General features: G+C 35.3%; 1 long non-coding RNA gene across 1 annotated transcript in view; it reads right to left on the bottom strand.

Annotated features, from left to right (window-relative positions):
* Window positions 1–3,124: 3,124 nt before the first annotated feature.
* The window catches only part of LOC125176013 (uncharacterized), a 525,938-nt gene continuing 510,211 nt past the window's right edge, over window positions 3,125–18,851 (bottom strand). The window contains exons 3-4 of the long non-coding RNA XR_007156099.1: window positions 4,458–4,587; window positions 3,125–3,195 (exon numbers count right to left, since the gene is read on the bottom strand). This is a non-coding gene — a long non-coding RNA (uncharacterized LOC125176013). The remainder of the gene's footprint in view (window positions 3,196–4,457; window positions 4,588–18,851) is intronic.

Here is an 18,851-nt window from a genome sequence, read left to right as displayed (position 1 = left end):
TTTGAATCTGCCTGGTACTTTTTTTTAGTGAGGTTATAGTCATAAAATTAATCTAACAAAGTCTTAGTTTTCCAGGGAGCATATAGTAAACATTTAAGCTTACTCTGAGGATCAAAGTGGGTCTGGTTTAAAATACCTTCTTTGGAACCTGACATATGATCGGCGATGAATAAGTATTGTTTTCTCTCTCCACCACTTTTGTAGAGACGGACAATTTTTCTAGGAGACAGAGTGGTGTTAGAAAAAGGCCTGGGTGTTGGTGTATGACTGGGTACTATTAGCAAATCTTCCATTGTTGTATGTGTGACCAGTGTCTCTGATATTTGAGTTCTTCATTTGTTAAGCAGGGATAATACCTGTTTCACATTACATTGTGAAAATTGAATGCCTGGCATATAGTAAGCACTCAGCAACTGCTCTATAATTTTTCCATTTCTTTTATTAGCTACCATTTAGAGCAAAATGAGATTTTACTGATTTTTTGAAATTTTTAAAATGAGTTAAATCTTGTTATGAACATATTTTTAAAATTATCAACTTTATTGATTTTCAGAAAATAAAAACAACACAATGGAAATTGTCTATCTGTAGTTTCTTTACACATTTGTTTCCAGGGGGAAAAAATAATTAAAAAGTGCTAATAAAAATATTTGCCAAAAAATTACTTTATAAGCAATCTAGGTAATATCTCTTAGGATGTAGCAGCACTGACTGTTATTCTCCTTTATATAAATATAGGTAGTAATAATGAGGAGAAGGAGCCTAACAATAGCTATGCTGTATTAGGTGCTTAATATGTTATCTTAAATTCCCAAAACGACCCAAATATTATTATACTCATATCACAGATGAGGAAACAATGTTTCTAGGCAAGTTAAATTATAACATGACTGGGTTGACACATATAGTAAAATATTGACTCTGAATCCAGATATGGCTGCCATCAAAGACCTTTCTCTTTCTAGAAATTTTGCAACTAACTCTATTTTTTTGTGATGAGATAAGATATAATAAAAATTTAAAAAAATAGAAGTCTAGGAAAATTGAGAATGTAAAAAGAACAGTACTGTATCCAACTCTTCTTTCCCAAATTACTGGCTTGCTATGCAATAGACAATAACGTGTACAAATACCTACACAATTATACTTGATCATTTTGGTTGACTTCAGTAGAAATTAAAATAGACCATGTGCAACCTCTCCTTTCCTGGACAGCAGTCTTGTAATTAATGTCCCTTTCTTTCTACCAGAACTAATTAAATTTTGTTAATTAGAAATTGAAACCAAAAGTGGTAATGTGAAAATAATATGCTTATACTATCACAGAATTTATAAACATCAGATCAATGATTACATTCTTCATAAACTAAAAATTGTAGATATTTTCTGCAGGTGGAAGTTTTGCATAGAATATTAATTTCCCTTCACAGTTTATGATAAGAACGAACCTACTTTTATGTCCTCTACATGTGGGAAACTCTTCTAGCCTCTATACACTTCCCTCCTGCTCAATCTGGCAGCACGGCATGGAGAGCATCATGGACAACAATGTGGAGGTTGAGCCTCAACACCGAGTTTCAGCCTCGGCTCCACCTCTTAATAATTATGAAAACTTTGGAAAAACACCATTCACATCGTCAGATTTTTCCTCAACTGTAAAATGAGGAGAGTCTTTCAGTCCTATTTTCAGATCTACTGGAAGATTTCAATGAGAAAGTGTATTTGAGAATGCTTGCTTGCAAATTGTGAAAGGCAAATGAAAAGACCCTGATATTCAGGGTGTGCAAGTGAGTGTGTGAGTGCATCTGGATCAAACCTTACCATTGCTGCAAAGCCTTATGACCTGCTTTCAAGTCTTCACTTCCTAAGAGACTTTGTTTTTCTTTCCTCTCAGCGGTGAATGTGCTCCTTTCTGGAGTTCTTGCCTCCGTCCCTGCCTCACTCTCTCCCCCAGCTTCCTCCCTTCTCTTGTTTTGTCTTCTAGATCCATAGCCTTCCACATAACTGTGTCTTCTCTAATTATAATCACAACAACAACAGCAACATTGATGGTAAAAGTAATACCTAGTGTTTACTAAATACCTATTATGTGTCAGGCATTGTTCATAGTGCTTTACATGCTTCATCTCAATCAATATTCATAGCATCCTCATAAAGAAAATATTACTACCATATACAGCATGGAGACTTGCCCCTCCATTCATCCCATCCATTGCTTCTGGATTTTTCTCAGAATAATTTTTCTCAGAATAAAATATATATATATATATATATATATATATATATACACACATGTATATATGTATATATATGTATATATGTATATACATATACATATATGTATATATGTATATATATACACATGTATATATATGTATGTATATATATATATGTGTGTATATATATGTATATATATGTATATATTAGAAAAATCACCATTAAAGAAGGAATGAAATCACTTCCGACAAGATTCCTCTATAAGATCAGCTTTCCCAAGGGGAGAACCCAAGGATGACACTGCTAAGTTTGTTGATGTAGATTCCTTGTGGCATTTTAATATTTGTTCTAATAGTAGGAATATGAGATTTGAATCAGAGAGTCATCAGTTTGTCTTCACCACCACTATCATGAAACAATAACTGTCATATACACACCATTTCATAATTTAAATTGTATTTCTCATGTAAGCTCATTTTACCGTGACTTAGCCAATATGGAAATCCATATAAACAGCTTTTCCCAATATAATCATGCATGTACATGTTTTAATTCATGTTGACTGGGAATGCTATGGGGAAATGTGATCCTACTTGTGAGGCTGAGCTACTATAGTATAGTGAGAGGTAGAAAAAAAGGAAACTAATATTGATTGTGTTTGCTTTGCTCCAGGCAAAGTCCTCGGTACCTCACATACAGCTCAATATTAGAAAACCTATTTTTCAGTGAGGTTCTTGAGTCAGGGCTAGTGTGGTTTACTAACTTGCCCATGGGCCAAGGGTACAGCCAGAATTAGAGCACAGGCCTTTGATTTTTCAAGGCCAACATGCTTTCCACTACACTTAGCTGCTTCATTTACTTCTGGGAATGAAGGTTATGTTGTGCACATATAAAGTCATGTACTTACCATTCACAGGCAATTCTTTGGTTTTCATGGGCAGTTTTGAACATAGTTCTGACTCTTGGGACATTAGTTCCCTGCCATTTAGGAAACCAAAAAGATGATTTGTTAAATTGTATCTTAGCTGCCCCAAAGTTAATATAATTTTAAATTTTTTTCTGAGTTTTAATCAGAGAATGATTTTAGCCCCTGAGAAAATCTGATTCAACAATAAGTCAAAATGGTAATAAAATGTAATTTCACCATCTTAGATATGAAAGAAATTAATGGGACTTTTTGATCGATACAGGCCTTTTCTCAAAATTTGGGTACTGTGAAAACATTCCTTAAATCAATTGAGCCATTTATTTCCTGGTGTTCTCATCTTTCTCTTACACTTGATGATTCTGCCTGTCTTGAATAACTGCAGATTGCAAATCATTTTAATGTTTATTTCTCCAATTGACTTTCCTCTCAGATGTGAATAATTCATCTACACTTCTTTCCATGAGTCTCAAGTGCCAAATCCTATTGTATGAAATGCTAATGTAATCTAGATGATTTTTGTGCAAAAAGAAGGGAGAGTAAGTTGATTCATCTTTAAAAAAATATATGGCCCTCATTGAATTTTATATGGAAAAGAGACACAGGAATTAGTTAATTAGTCCCACAGATAATATAACTTTAATTTTTTTTTTTGAGTTTTGGTCAGAGCATGATTTTAGAAGTTTTGTTGTTGTTGTTTATTAAATACTACCTATTATTTTTAGTTTTTTATTTTATTTATGAGAGAGAGAGTGCACATGAGTGGGGGAAGGGGCAGAGAGAGAGGGAGAGAGAGAATTCCAAGCAGGGTCCACACTGTCAGCATAGAGCCTGATGTGGGGCTCAAACTCATGAATCGTGAGATCATGATCCGAGCTGACATCAAGAGTCGATGTTTAATGATGTGAGCTACCCAGATGCCTCTAAATACTACCTATTAAACTTCTATGACATAATGTTTGCTACGTATGTTATGTTATAGGCCATAAATGTAAACAAACATTACTTTTATATTGTAGACAAAAATGGTACCTTTCCAAAATATCAGAATGATTATATCATGAAATAAAATGGTTGAGTTAGAAGACATTTGAAGACATAAGGATAATAATGAAATGTGGCTTGGCCTAATAAAAGTTCACAGATAATGGGTATGTTATTAGTTTTCTCTTGAAAATTTTTGTGTTTCTGCATATTTTAAAAGGAATCTTATATGTAGACACTACTATTTTCCACTGTCAGCCAGACAGAATACATACCAGAATTAGATGATAAGACAGTAAGGAAAATGACATATTTCTAAATGGTTACATACCATACTTTACAAGGATGGCACGTCCTCCTCCCAATGCCTAATGCATCCTTTGTTGACAACTGGTCAGGCAGAAGCATTTGGGGGGCCATGGAGTAACTGGAGATATGCAGGACCACCTCTTTTGACCACCCTATAGAAGAGGTAAAGAAATACATGGAATGGAATCTAAATGATGTCTTATTAGGAACTGATTGAATAATCAAAACAAATTTTTATTAGCTAATCAATGTCTTCTAGAGTAAGTTTTCTAGTGCTTAGCTCAGAACTCTGTCCATAGGCCCCATTTCCCCTTTTAAAAATTATATCTGTGGCTTAATGGTGATACCAAAGGAAAACATAGCCAAATGGCTGCTTCTGATGAAGCCAGGTCAAACCAAGAATATGGAGGATAGGTATACTAAAAAGAGCTAACATATACTGAGCACTGTGCTTTGGACTTTATATCATCTCTCTTAATATCCACAATAACCCTATAAAATAGGTGACATTATTAACTTTATTTTACAACCAAGGAATCTGAGTTTAGGATAAAGACATACTCTCCTGTTCAACACTTAATCTAAAAATAACTAGGATTCAAATCATGAGCTTCCATTGTTCACAGCATATTATTTTAATGCCTGACCTCAGTATTCCCTATACTTTGAACATCATGGTACAGTGAAAAAAAGAAAAGAGACTATAAGTTGAATCTAGCAAGCTTCAATTATTAAAAATAAATATCTTCCAGACATGTCTAAAATTATTCTCTATCTACAGTGTCCTTCGTTTCTTTGATTTACTTTTGAGATTTGTACTGATCTTAGACCTGACTGAAAAGTCACCTCCAATACGAAGCCCTCTCTGACAACCCTCCAAATAGATGATCATTTTCCCCCTCTCATTTTCTATAATGACCTGGACATTTATACTTTTTCATGACTTTCGTTTTTTAATTATTACAATAATTTAAATATATCTATTTGTGAATTTCTTGTTTTATTCTAATGAACATTGAGCCCCTTCAGGGAAAGTACCAAGTCTGATTAATCTTTTAATTTCCAAAGGCTATGAAACTCAATAGACTTTCAACAGATACCTCAATGAAAACATGAAAACAGAAAAAGAATTAAAATGATCAACTTGCATAAAGATGCAAAATGTATCTATGCAACTTGGACATTCCGTGTCTAAAGCTACTAGGAGGAGGTATCTCTAGAGAAGCAAACTTCAAAGATTTATATTATATATATACTATTGATATGCATACCTTCTTTTTCAACGCATCAATGATATTATCCATTTATATGCACTTTCAAATCATGTAAATCTGTCACAATCCTTACTGTTTCCATGACTTGGATGGAAATGCCATCTCTTCCTACAATGACCCACCCTTCTTTTTTCTTCTACTCACGCAAACAAAACCCACGGCAGACTTCCCATTTTCAAAGCAGCCTTTCTCAATACTACCCAAGCCCAAGTTTTTGTCTTTCTGAGTTTAGATGTAAGTTTTCATTGGAGTATTCTGGGAGTGACAGCTGCCAATCACCTGGAGATCTGGTACCTGTGGGGAGCTGACTACAGTATAACTGAACTCTTACGAAAACTGAAGGAGCTTCTGAGTCCAGTTACTGCTTGTTCAGGGAACTAAGAGGCTGAAGGTTTGTAGGGTCAATTTTGAACAATCTTAGAGTTGTACCACAGTACCTAGGTGATTGTGGCACATATAAATCAATATATAAATACGTTTCTGAAGGGGTATATTCTTTGTAGGAAGTATATACATTGGGTAACATATTGTCAGTACACTGTATTGTAAACTGTAACTCAACTTTCCTAAAGCACAAATTACTTTTATTTCACTCCCTTATTAACTCTCCCTAATTGTTTCCAGTTTTCTGAGTGCTCAACGCCAAAGTCCTTAACATGGCCCTGCCTTAATTTCAAGCTTCAAGTTCTTATTGTTTCCTTTATATTTTCTGGGCTTTAATTCACATTCTAAAGGAAATGCTACCAATACCATGAATAAGTCATGGTGCTTAATGGTTTATGTTCTTCCTTCTATCTTGACTTTCCTTCAGCTTGCAGACCCTATCTCAAGACTCAGCTCAAAGCTAAACCTCTTAATAAAGTCTTTTACCCTCTCCTGTGAGCCCCACAGCATCTGGTCCTAGAAACTTCTGCTACAGTGTCACTGTAGCAATTGTGCTTTTCTTTCCTCTCCAAACTGTTTTCCCTGAAGGATGAAATACTTAGATTTCTTAAATACTTAGATTTCTTAAATACTTAGATTAAATACTTAGATTTCTTAAATACTTAGATTTCTTAAATACTTAGATTTCTTTCCTCTCCAAACTGTTTCCCTGAAGGATGAAATACTTAGATTTCCCTGAAGGATGAAATCTCTTAGATTTCCAGATACCCATAGCTCCGACCACAGTATTCAGATTTTAGTAACTTTTTTGTTGAATGACTAACAACAACAACAACAATATCTAGTTGAAAGTAAATGAAACAATAGAATTGCTTCTTTATGGCCACATATAAAGCTGTTAATTTAAAATTTTTAGGATATTTTCAGACACTAAAATACAATGTTATAATCTGGACTTTTGTATTTTAAATTGTACATTCATGCCAGGAATTTTATTAAAGGTTTATTCTGGATATCAAGCAGAGAATGTCCAACTCAGAACATCTCAGCTTCAATCTTACAGAAGGCTTAATTCAAAAACTTAATGCACATACTAGAAAACATTTGCTCAGCCATTTGTATTACAACCTACTGATAATTAAGTAGAAATGCCTGCATGTGCCATAGAGATAGAGATAATTGTTATAGGAAGTCAAGACAGATAAGATGAGATTCAGTCTTAGGGAAATAGGTTTGTACTTTCAGTGCTATCAATTGGGCTGGAAGCAACTGTTTTCAGTCTGGTGGAATGGCTCATAAAAGGTAATAAACAAATTCTGCTCTTTTCATATATCTGAGCCTTAAGAAAGGATTCCCAGCATGCAAATTGGTTTTAGATAAATATCTAAACCCAGAGTTTTAAAACAAAACAAAAAGTCCAAACAATAGCTCTAAATGAAGATTCATGTTTCCCTTCTGTAGTTTTATAATAGTGTTAGAATTACCACGTTAATCACTTAAAAGCTAGACATTAAAACCAAAACCCAATTACAGGGGATGAAAAACCTGGGTGAGTGTGTGAGAAGCGAAAATGAAGAAAGAGGTAGGTGTTAGAGAGAAAGACAGACAAAATAAATATAATTTCCTCAACAGATATTCCCTGCCAAGCACTGTTACTGGTTTCAGAACACTGGACAGTTTAGGGTAGTGGGAAGAACAGTGGCTTACATCATGGCTCTGTCCCTCAGTAGCTGTGTAACCATAAGTGGATTACTTAGCTACCTTAACCTCCAGTTACTCATGCATAAAATTAGATTGGTAATAATTTCACTTTTGGGTGGTTAGAATGAAATAATACATGTAAAACACTTAGAAAATAGACATTTTAATAAATCAGGTTTTTAAAAAATTCCTATTTTAACTAAAATCTGATCCCATTATTCACTCGCTAAAAGCCCTTTTCTGTTTTTTTCCTATTGTGCTCAAAAACAAATCCAAACTCATACTTGGCTCTGTGGTTTCCTTATGTTCCACCTCCCTTGTGATCTCTCCAGCGTCACTCGTATGCTTCTTTGCTTTTAGCCTCCTGTGTTTCTCAACAACCCATGTTCAGTCCTGTAGGTAATTTCAGAATCTTGTATTATTTTTTTTTTCTGTCAGAGACGTTCCTCTGTCAGCAAATTCCATACTTAAGCTAACCTTTCTTAGTCCTCGGTCCTTTACTGAATGTTACCTCCACAGAGAGCCTTCCCCGGTCACCATACTTATACACTGGTTAGATCTGTCCTAAATACACATATACTCATACTTGTCTGTGATTGCATGGTGATTCTTTCCATTATTGTGCTTTCAAAACTTTAATTATATTTGTTTACTTGTGCATTATCTGTCTCCTGAGCTACATTTTTAATCACCTTGATAATAGAGACCAAGCATGCTTCTCTAAGTGCCCAAGAAATGTTTGTTGCATGAAGGCAAAGGAGATGACAGAGAGGTAAAGTAATATTTTCCAAAATGCCCTAAGGAAAAGTGGAACATTTTTCTGAGAACAAATTAGTCATAGGAAAAGTATGTAAGTAACTGAGAAAGAACATATACTTGCAGTAGGAATTGTGAGTAATTACAGCAAAAAACACTTAGAATAATGTTCTCTTACTACAGAGAAGTAAACATTAGATGAAGAACTCTGTAGCATGTAGAAAAAAAAAGATAAATACAAATAATGGACACCAAACGGTACCAAAGCAAGGAAAATATTCTTACATAAACTTTGATGAGACTTTCACAAACTTCATAGTAAAAGACAGGAATCAAATATGTAGCAGAACTCCACTATGTGCTATTTGCAGATTGTGGCCATTTAAGGAGAAATAGCTAACTTGGCTGTGCATGCTATTATTATTTTAGGCGAGATCTCTCTCTTTTTTTCAAGTTTATTTATTTATTTTGAGAGAGAGAGAGCAAGAGATAAGGGGAGGGGCAGATAGAGGGAGAGAGAGCAAATCCTAAGAAGACTCCACACCACCAGCATGGAGCCTGATGCAGGGCTCAAACTCATAAACTGTGAAATCATGACCTGAGCAGAAATTAAGAGTCTGACGCTAACTGGCTGAGCCACCCAGGTGCCCCTCAGTCGCTGCTTATACATTATTGGTAGGAGTACAAAGGTTGTAGTCTTTTCAGAAACATTATTTATTGATAACCACAAAATATACATGCCACTTAGCCTAACAATTCTACCCCTGGGACTCTGTCCTTAAATAATAATACAAATAGGCTTTATGCACAAAGATGTTTATTGTCACATTATTTACAACAGTGAAATAGACTAATTATCCTAAAACTACTGACATAATAATAATTGTGTAGAAAATAAAATTCTGTTTCCAAAGAGTTTGTAATGTATTGCAAAAATGCATGTCATATTTTTAGTGGCAATGAATAAATTTAAATATTTACAATGATAATTTCTATTTATTTCTATTTGGAATTTTCACAATTTTTTAAATGAGCATATATTACCGTACCTGAGTTCAATCACCTAAGCAGAACCTATACTATATATATGTGGCATAGCCAATCATTAAATATATTTAAAATTCTGTATTTAAAGCCTAAAGCCCATAGGATAGGTAGCAAGGAAGGAAGACAAATCAGGCTATAACCCCAAAGGCATGAGCTGAAGCTTGTTTCCACAGGCAGGTAGTCAGGAGGGAAGATCCAGGGAGAAGGGAGGGCAATTGTAGATGCAGCTACTGTTTGGTGTCTATCAACTCAGGGAAGGTCCATGTACTCTTTAAAGAGCTTCCAATAGGTTAAATCAGGTCCGCCCTAAATACTCTCTCTTTTGATAACTTAAAGTGCATTGATTAAGGATTTTAATGATATCTTTAGATCCCATCACAGCAGTATCCAAGTTAGTGTTTGATTGAATAACTGGAGAAGATATGTGTTGGCTACAAAATGTGGCTGCCTCCCTTTCATCTTCTACCTCTTTTGGAAGAATACACCTGAAGCCAACTTGAAGAGGAAATGTGCCAGAAAAGGAAATCTGCGGATTGTATTTCAGAGCAGGCAGGTTAACACTTCAGAAAGCTATCACATTCCCTTTATAAAAGGAAAAAGAAAAAGGAGCTGATAAAAATGTTAATACCTGTAATAGTAACAGAAATTAAAAGAAAGATACTATTTACTGAGGTCTATTATGTGCAGTTAGTCGACATGTACAATGCCACTTATCTAATATCATAAAATATTTATAAGTATTGTGTCTGATTTATCAATTTGATGGAAGTTATATGAGAGGAACTTGCTCTATCTTATTCAGTGCTGCCTGTATTTCCAGTGTCCAGAAGAGGATCTGCACTTAATAAGTACTTGCTAAATAAATAAGCAAACTAACCAACAAACAAATAAGTGTTCCTATCAATACTAGGAAGTAATTTGTCCTCATTTTATAAGGAAGAAAATAAAAATTTAAATACTTTCCCCTGGATATGAAACAAAATGTTAGAAACAAATTGCAAACCTCTAAGACTTTAGTTCTTAAGCCCAAATTCTCTGTATAACAGTACTCTACCCACTAAATGTGTTTTATTCTTGCATAAAGGCTCTTTATGAACTATAAGATGTCATCCAAATTAAGGAATCATCATCATGCACTTTATTGTCTAAGATAAGAAGGAGGCAGAGGAGGAGGAGGGAAAGCATGAGTGGGTACACTTTCATCCATGGAGGAAGGACTAGGAAAGGAGAGATCATGGGCTGTGGCAGGTGAGGTCAGTGGAAGGCCATCTGGTTTGAAAGAGCCCCTGTGGAGTGAGCCAGCCTCTAAGACAGATAAGATCAATGTGAAAATCAAATGCATTATCTTTGTTTACATCCCAGGTACTGGAGTGTGAGAGTCTTCGGCAAGAAAAGGAGCCAGGCTGTAAGTGATGGATGTCCCACTTAAATGACGCTTTGCAAAGCCTTCATCATGTACTGGCAGAAGAGTCACAAGAGAATAAATGACTTTCTTTTAAGTTCCAAGAACAGGACAGAGGAGACAGACAGTGTGAATGTCACAGTCCCCATTCAATTGATTTCTCAGCCGCAGATGCTAAAGAGCAGTCTCCAGAGGAAAGAGAAGGCTCGCAAATACACCAACTCATGGAAGTTTGAATTGCCTATAATGAAATACAAATCATTTTATTTCTTCTATTTACTTTTAAAGACAATTCTTTACCCATTATACATAAATGGAACTAAATGACCAAAGAAGAAAAAATGGTCATTATTTATTCCTTAACTCTTACAGTCTTGTTTTTCGAGTTTTCCCTTTTAACTTTATTTTTTAATTTAAATTTTAGTTAGTTAACATACAGTGCAATATTGGTTTCAGGAGTAGAATTCAGTGATTCATCACTTACATACAACACCCAGTGCTCATCACAGCAAGTCTCCTTAATACCATCGCCATCTAGCCCATCTCCCACCCACCTCCCTCCATCAACCCTCTGTTCTCTATTGTTAAGCTCTTTTACCTTTTAATGGAAATGAGTTTCAGACTTAAACTTACACAGTGACAAACACACTTATTTGTCTCTTTTAGTTAAGCTTTGCATTAATTAAATCAAATATATTAAAAGGCAGATCCGTAAGTCATCAAATATAGTGAGAAATTATTTGGAATGTATTCCTCACTTGCTCATCCAATACATTCTGTAAACATGTGCTTTCCTTATGCATACGAGGACTCATTTACTGACTCTATTTTTTAATGTTTATTAATTTTGAAAGAGTGTGCACACACATGTGCATGAGTGAGACAGAGAGAGAGAGAGAGAGAGGATCCTAAGAAGGCTCTGCACTCTCAGTGCAGAGCCCGAAGTGGGGCTTGAACTCCCAAACTGTGAGATCATGACCTGAGCTGAAGTCAGACTTAAATGAGAGAGCCTCCCAGGTGCCCCTCATTTACTGACTTTAAAGTTTAGAGAAAAGTAAGGAGTGAGGAGAGCAGCGGCAACATTTCACCAAAATATACAAAGTAATTGGTGATTTTTGAACATTCTTAAATGAAGGTAGTTACATCATATATCTAGGGGAAACTAGAATTCAAATTACATACACAAAAGAATTATTAAAATAAACCTTACCAGCAATGCATCCAGTCTATAAAATGAACAAGTCCTGCCTTATGAGAAGTCAATCATCAGTTACAAAGAAGTTCAGTCCCAACATAAGGAGTGGGTGAAATAACTACAATAACTAGGGAAACGCTTGAAATAGGACTTTTTCTGGGTTCTATTCCTCAATTCATTCATTCACCTCTTCAAATATTTCAGTATATATTGAGCATCTATGCTGAGCCACGTATTGTTTCAGGAGCTGCAGATTAATTGGTTAGAAGACTAAGATTGCTAGTTTCAAGTATTAGTAGACTGGAGAGCCATGTAAAGAGTCTCAATTTCACACAAATAAGTGGTAAAATAATTGATGAGGTAGTGCTGTGGACTCAGAGGAGAGACACCTCAATTCTTCTCAATATTTTATATATTTCAGAAGAGGTGATGCCCAAGGTGAGGCTTGAACAAAACAGCAGGAGTGAGCATGATGAAGATGGCAAAGGCAGAGATGATTAAGCAGGAACAGCAAATACACAGATAGACAGGACACATTATGGATCAATATGGAGAGTTAAAAATAGTTTAATGTGATGAGAGCATAAGATTAGGAAGAAATTGGTTTCAGAGGAGGCTGAAGAAATAAGCAGAAATAAGCATCGTGAAGAAATTTGTAATCCAAAATAAAGCATTTCCTTTTTATTCCAAGAGCCATAGGAAAGGCATTTAATTATTTTAATCAGGGGAGGTGGGTCTCTCAATAACAGAGGGATGTTGTGGTTTCACAGTGCCTAGCCATCAGCTCAGATTTCCTCAGACACAGGAGGGATGGGATAGGAAACTTTCCTAAATAAACTCATCCCTCTTCATAATCTTGGGACTTTCCTTTGAGACCCACATAGAGCAGAAGAGAAGTCTGATTCACCATTTGGGGTAGCCCATTGTAATGACTGCTAAGATGCCTCTAGAACACACTCTCGCATCGAGTACACAAATACAGATATATTCCCAGGCTTGCAAAAGAAAATTATAAACAGGGGCGCCTGAGTGGTTCAGTTGGTTGAGCGTCTGACTTCGGCTCAGGTCATGATCTCACGGTCTGTGAGTTCGAGCCCCGCATCGGGCTCTGTGCTGACAGCTCAGAGCCTGGAGCCTGCCTCGGATTCTGTGTCTCCCTCTCTCTCTCTGCCCCTCCCCTGCTCATGCTCTGTCTCTCTCTCTCTCTCTCTCTCTCTCTCTCCCTGTCAAAAATAAACAAACATTTTTTAAAAAATTATAAACATATGTCAGTGCCTCAAGGATTTCAGTGAAGCCAGTTGCAACACCTTTACTTAATAGGCTTTGGAATTCTACTCTAACACACTCTAATTTTTAAATTGTGAACTAAAAGATTGGGCAATACCATCAGGACATTTTTCTATATACTGTAGGAAGAGCCTACTCAGCAACATATGAAGCCACATTCTCCTGACAGCATCTCTGTTATGTGATTTCTGTATTGAGGTAGATATGTGAGGTCTAAGTAGTCTATATACAGAGTCCTTGAGCTGCACTATTAAATCAAGTTGTCCTTAACTCTAAACATTCTGATCCCTGACAACAGTTAACCCAATCTATCCCTTTTTGTAGCTGATGCTGCCTACACACTCCTTCCTCTTTATATTCAGTCCACCTTTGACATCTGCCACGCACACTAGACCACACGCTGCTAGATGGCAAAGGTTGCATCTTCTTCAGTGTAGAGGCTGCAAGTGGCAACTGAGTGTGTCAAAAACGAGCAGGAAGAGTGGGGAAAACAAGCTGCCTAAGTAAGGTCAGACCCATCACAAAAGGCAGACCTCGTACCTCTTTAGTCCCAGCAGTGACATGCTCTTTCTGAGGGCACATGCCAAATCTCTGGTACCCCAAAGCTCTTTATTTCCTCCTGTCCCACTCTGCAGGTAAATTATGATACTCCTTACCACTATTGCTACCTCTTCTGATCCCAGGAATGGTCTCTTTCTGTCCTCAGCCCACTTGTCTCTCCTTTTCTGTTTTGGCTTCATGGTTCAAGGAATCACCTAAAGCTTCAGCAGCCTCCAAGTGTTTTTATCTGATTCTATAATCTGACAACTTCAGATGATATGGACATCAGGTAAGTCATAGTGAGAGAAGATATTTGAAAATAACTGTCTCACAAAGTAGGGTTTTTCTATAAAAATAAAGAACTATACAACTCAGTACTAAAAGAAGAACAACCAGGGCACCTGGGTGGCCCAGTAGGTTGCATGTCTGACTCTTGATTTTGACTCAGGTCATGATCTTGTGGCTTGTGGGATCAACCCCCATGTCTGACTTCATGCTGACAGTGGAGAGTCTGCTTGGAATTCTCTCTCTCCCCCTCTCTCAAAATACACATTAAAAAAAAAAAAAGAGAGAGACAAACAACCCATAAAAGGGACAGGAGTAAATGACTGAAAAAGAGTATGACTTCTAGAGTCCTGATGATCTTCTACTTCTTTATTTGGGTGTTCACTATATGGGTATTTTTCCTTTGTGAAAAGTCACAGAGCTGTTAATATGTGATTTGTTCATTTGGTATTTGTATGTTCAACTTTAACAGAATTGCATAAAATCAAAGGAGAAAAACGTATTTTCAGACAGAAAATTGCCTAGTGAATCTTGGTCTACAGATATTTGAAAAAAAAATTAAGATGGAAAAGGTAGATAATTTATCAATAATAAGTACTTAATAAATCTTATCCAAAGTTCCGAAGATACACTAGTGTTACCAAGACTTGCACTCATTACTCTTCCCAAGAATTCAATACATAAAGACACAAAATAATGTGTTTAGTTCTACTTAATTTACAACACAGTTTCAAATGTTATTTCTTTTTAAGTATACACTTAGCAACTTGGTTTTACACAGTTGATTTTATACAGTTAGCTGTTGGATTTAATATTCAAAATCAGCAAACAATTATGAGCACCAATTAAAGTGGTAATAATTTTTCTATTGAAACCCTTTCTATTTAATTCTAATAGAAAATATGTAAGTGCTACTTTTTGTCCTTTCAGAATGAGAAAATGGAGGATAGTAGTATGTAAGTAACTTGCCGTTAAATTGAGGTTCTCCAATTCTAATAATAATCTCACTTCTACTTCCAAAAATGGGAATAGGCGTGGTAGTGGAAGATTCCTGTCTAAGTGTACCAGTTAGTTTTCATGTCAGTTTTTTTTTTCAGGACCCAAAGAAGGGCTTTTGACCTCTTGCAGTGGGTATACATGACCTCTTATAGTGGGCTGATGACATCTGAAGAAGTGGCCCAAGTTGCTTGAGGAGCATAAGACCTCTTTTGGGTTCAGGAATGGACCTTTAAGATTCATTGTTCTTCTATTTTGTAAAATCTACACTCTATAAAATGACTAAGACTTTTTATGACCTAGCCTCATTTTCTTTTCTCTATCACTATATCTCACACAAAATACTCTTAGGGTATCTGTAGATGTATTTATTGACTGCTAGAGGATTGGTGAACAGATATGCCAGCTTGACTTACAGGCACAGGGTTCAGACAAGCAAGAAGCAGAAGTGATTTAGAAGGAGCATAAATTTAGGAGAAAAGTATAATTAAAGAACCATTATTTAAGGAGTTATTACTCTGTGTAAGGTACTTTAAACACATTATCTTATTCACACAATATGTTGAATATCTCTACCTTGTACTCTGGCAGCTAATCTTGAGCCAAATGTCTCACAGATTCATGGAATGAAGCCATTCACATCACCTCAAACTTTTTCAGAAAGGTTCTTTTGACACATTACCTGCCATGTGAAATCTTCCCCAATGACAAACTTTCTTCACTTATTTCCTTATGCATCTCTTCCTTCTCTAGGGACCCTGTAACTAGCCTAAACCTGGGCAGGACTCAATGACTAAAACATAATTCTGACTTATATCCAAAGAATATTCTTTCTTCTCTTACACCAACACCTCTTCATCTCTTCTTCCTGAACCAGAGCCATTTCTATCTTTCTTCCTCAAACCTGGGTCACAGACTGTCTTTCCTGATTTACTTCCTTCATTATATTTTATTACTATCCTGTTATAATTAGGAGGGCCGTGCAGAAGATTTATTTGTCAGGAAACAGCAAACCTAATTTGCAATCAGCTCTTCCTCACACCTGCTTAGTCCAACTCTTGTGACTTTTGTCTGTTAATAGTGACTCTGATGGGTTCTTCTAATTCTTGCTAGATTCTTCACTTCTTTCAGGCTTATTAGCAGTTCTCTTTATTCATCCCTTCAATTTAAACACATAGACAGAAAGTACATATCTATACTTTTAGTAAAATTATACGTAACAACAACTGAAAATAATGAACCTTGACAGACACCGACAAACTACATTCCATATTTCCCACTTTATACATAGAGTAATTGAATACAGGGAAGTAAAGAAAGCTGACTAAGTTCACACAATTAGTATGTGGCAGATTCAGAATTTAAAATTAGGTCTGTATACAGAATGCAAATCCTGGACTTTCAACCCTATCACTTTAGTGACAAATAGACCCTAATGTTATATGTGGACTTGACCTTTGTATTTGTTCTGTTGAGCTTCAATTTCCTAATTTTTTAAAATGAAAATGTTACCATTTCCTTTATATGTTTTACTCCCTTATTGTGAAAATAAAACCTTGGATGTTTTACAACAGCATAATATTGTAAAATTTTGTAAAATATTGTAAAAACAATATCCAAATATTATTTGCTATTATTATTCTAACTCTCTTTTTAAACTTAATGTTCATATCACACTATATTGTTCACTTTTTGTTTTAGTCATGTCTTTTTTTTTAAATCTATACTAGAGTTCCTACCCTAAAAATTTGAACTGGTAGAGAAATTCCTGATGACAAATATTTAAGATATATGAAAAATATCTTTAACTGGAATTACAGTCCCTGGGGATTTTTACAACTATTTTTTTTTTCTCCTAAAGGATTTTCCTCAGTTCTGGTATGTTAAAAGATGAATGAGGGGATGATTAGTTGATGTGCTTTTCTTCTAAAAACTCTTTTAAAAATTATAGCTTGAAAAAAAAATCAATGCTTTGAATCTTTGTCAGTTATATATAATATCAAGCAGTAGGTAGCCAGAGTAATTGAAGAAATTATGCACATCTTTCTGTGTCTGTTGGTAAGCTACGTTGGATGTCTTAAAGTTGAAAAAGGCTGAATCTGAAATTATCAGCAGTAGGCCATTATAAATAAAAGAAATTTTGCTTTTTCTTTATCTTGTTTAGTATTCTGTCATACTCATGCCTGGCAGAATAACTCATTATATTTTAATGTCCTACTGAAGTCAAAAAACACACAGAAGTTAAGGAAATGCATATGAAACAGTAATTTTAGAATAAGCATTGGTATTTATTATCTTTACAAAATTAAGATTACTTTCTAATTCAGTTTTAAAAATTACTTGATGAATATTGTGTTGTGAAATAATAAGAAATACATATATTTGTCTCTTCCCCTGGTTCCTGCTAATACTTGGCCTTTGATCTCAGTTCCTGGTAGAGTCCTCCTTAAACCATTTTCATTTCCTACATGATAGGAGTGTCTGAAACAGAAATCTTAGGATAGGAACGTCTTTTGTATTAATGAGGTGACTTTTGGTGTTTGGCTCTTGGATGGAAGCTGATCACTAGAAAGACTAAGCCATGATTAGAAACTTGGAACTCTCAGCCTTAACCCTCACTCTGTGGATAGAGAAGGGGTCTAGAAATAGAGTTAATAATCAATCATGCCTATATGATTAAGCCTCCATAAATATCCCCAAAGTACAGGATTCAGAGAGCTTCCAGGCTGGTGGACAACTTTAGAAACCAGGAGGATGGCAGACCCAAAGACAGAAGCTCTTGGACTTGGGAAACTTCCAGACCTTGCCCTATGTATCTCTTTATCTGGCTATTTACTTGTATCATTTAAAATATCTTTTGTATTAAATCAAAAATGGTAAATAAACTTTTTTTCCTGCATTCTATGAACCTCTCTAACAAATTATTTAATCTGAGGAGGATTTTGTGGAAATCTCCAATTTGTAACCAAGTTGGACAGAAGTTGTGAGTAACCTGGGAAAACACTACTTGTGACTGGCATTTGAAGTGGGAGGCAGTCTTGTGGGATTGAGCTCTTAATCTTATGGAGTCTGTCCTAACTCTAGGAAGTTAGTATCAGAATAATCTAGTGTATAAAACCCATACATATGGTATCAGAAATGGGAATGTGAGTAGAGAAAAATAGTTAATTTTTCCCAGACACACATAAAAAGAGCTGTGATATTCACTCAATCATATATGTATTATCTGTACTTCTCTTCCTATACAAATTGTATGTATCTATCAAGGCTTAGCATAGGTGTCACTTCAGAAAATTTCCTAGATTCTGCCAAATAAAAGCAAATGAACTCTTGTGGCATTTTCTCTTTTACTTTTTATTCATTTTTATTCTCTTTACATGGAGATTAAATAACATACTTCAAATATCACATTCATCAAAAAAGAAATCTCAACAAAATCTTTAAAAAATACTTTGAACAAATGAAAATGAAAACACAATTATCAAAATGTGTACGATGCAGGTAAGATGTGCTCAGAAAGTAATTTATGCATATATTTATGCATATATA

The sequence above is a fragment of the Prionailurus viverrinus genome, chromosome D1 (assembly GCF_022837055.1).
Source record: "Prionailurus viverrinus isolate Anna chromosome D1, UM_Priviv_1.0, whole genome shotgun sequence".
NCBI lineage: Eukaryota > Metazoa > Chordata > Mammalia > Carnivora > Felidae > Prionailurus > Prionailurus viverrinus.
Note: the sequence above shows the minus strand (reverse complement) of the source record. Positions and strands in the feature narration are given on the sequence as shown.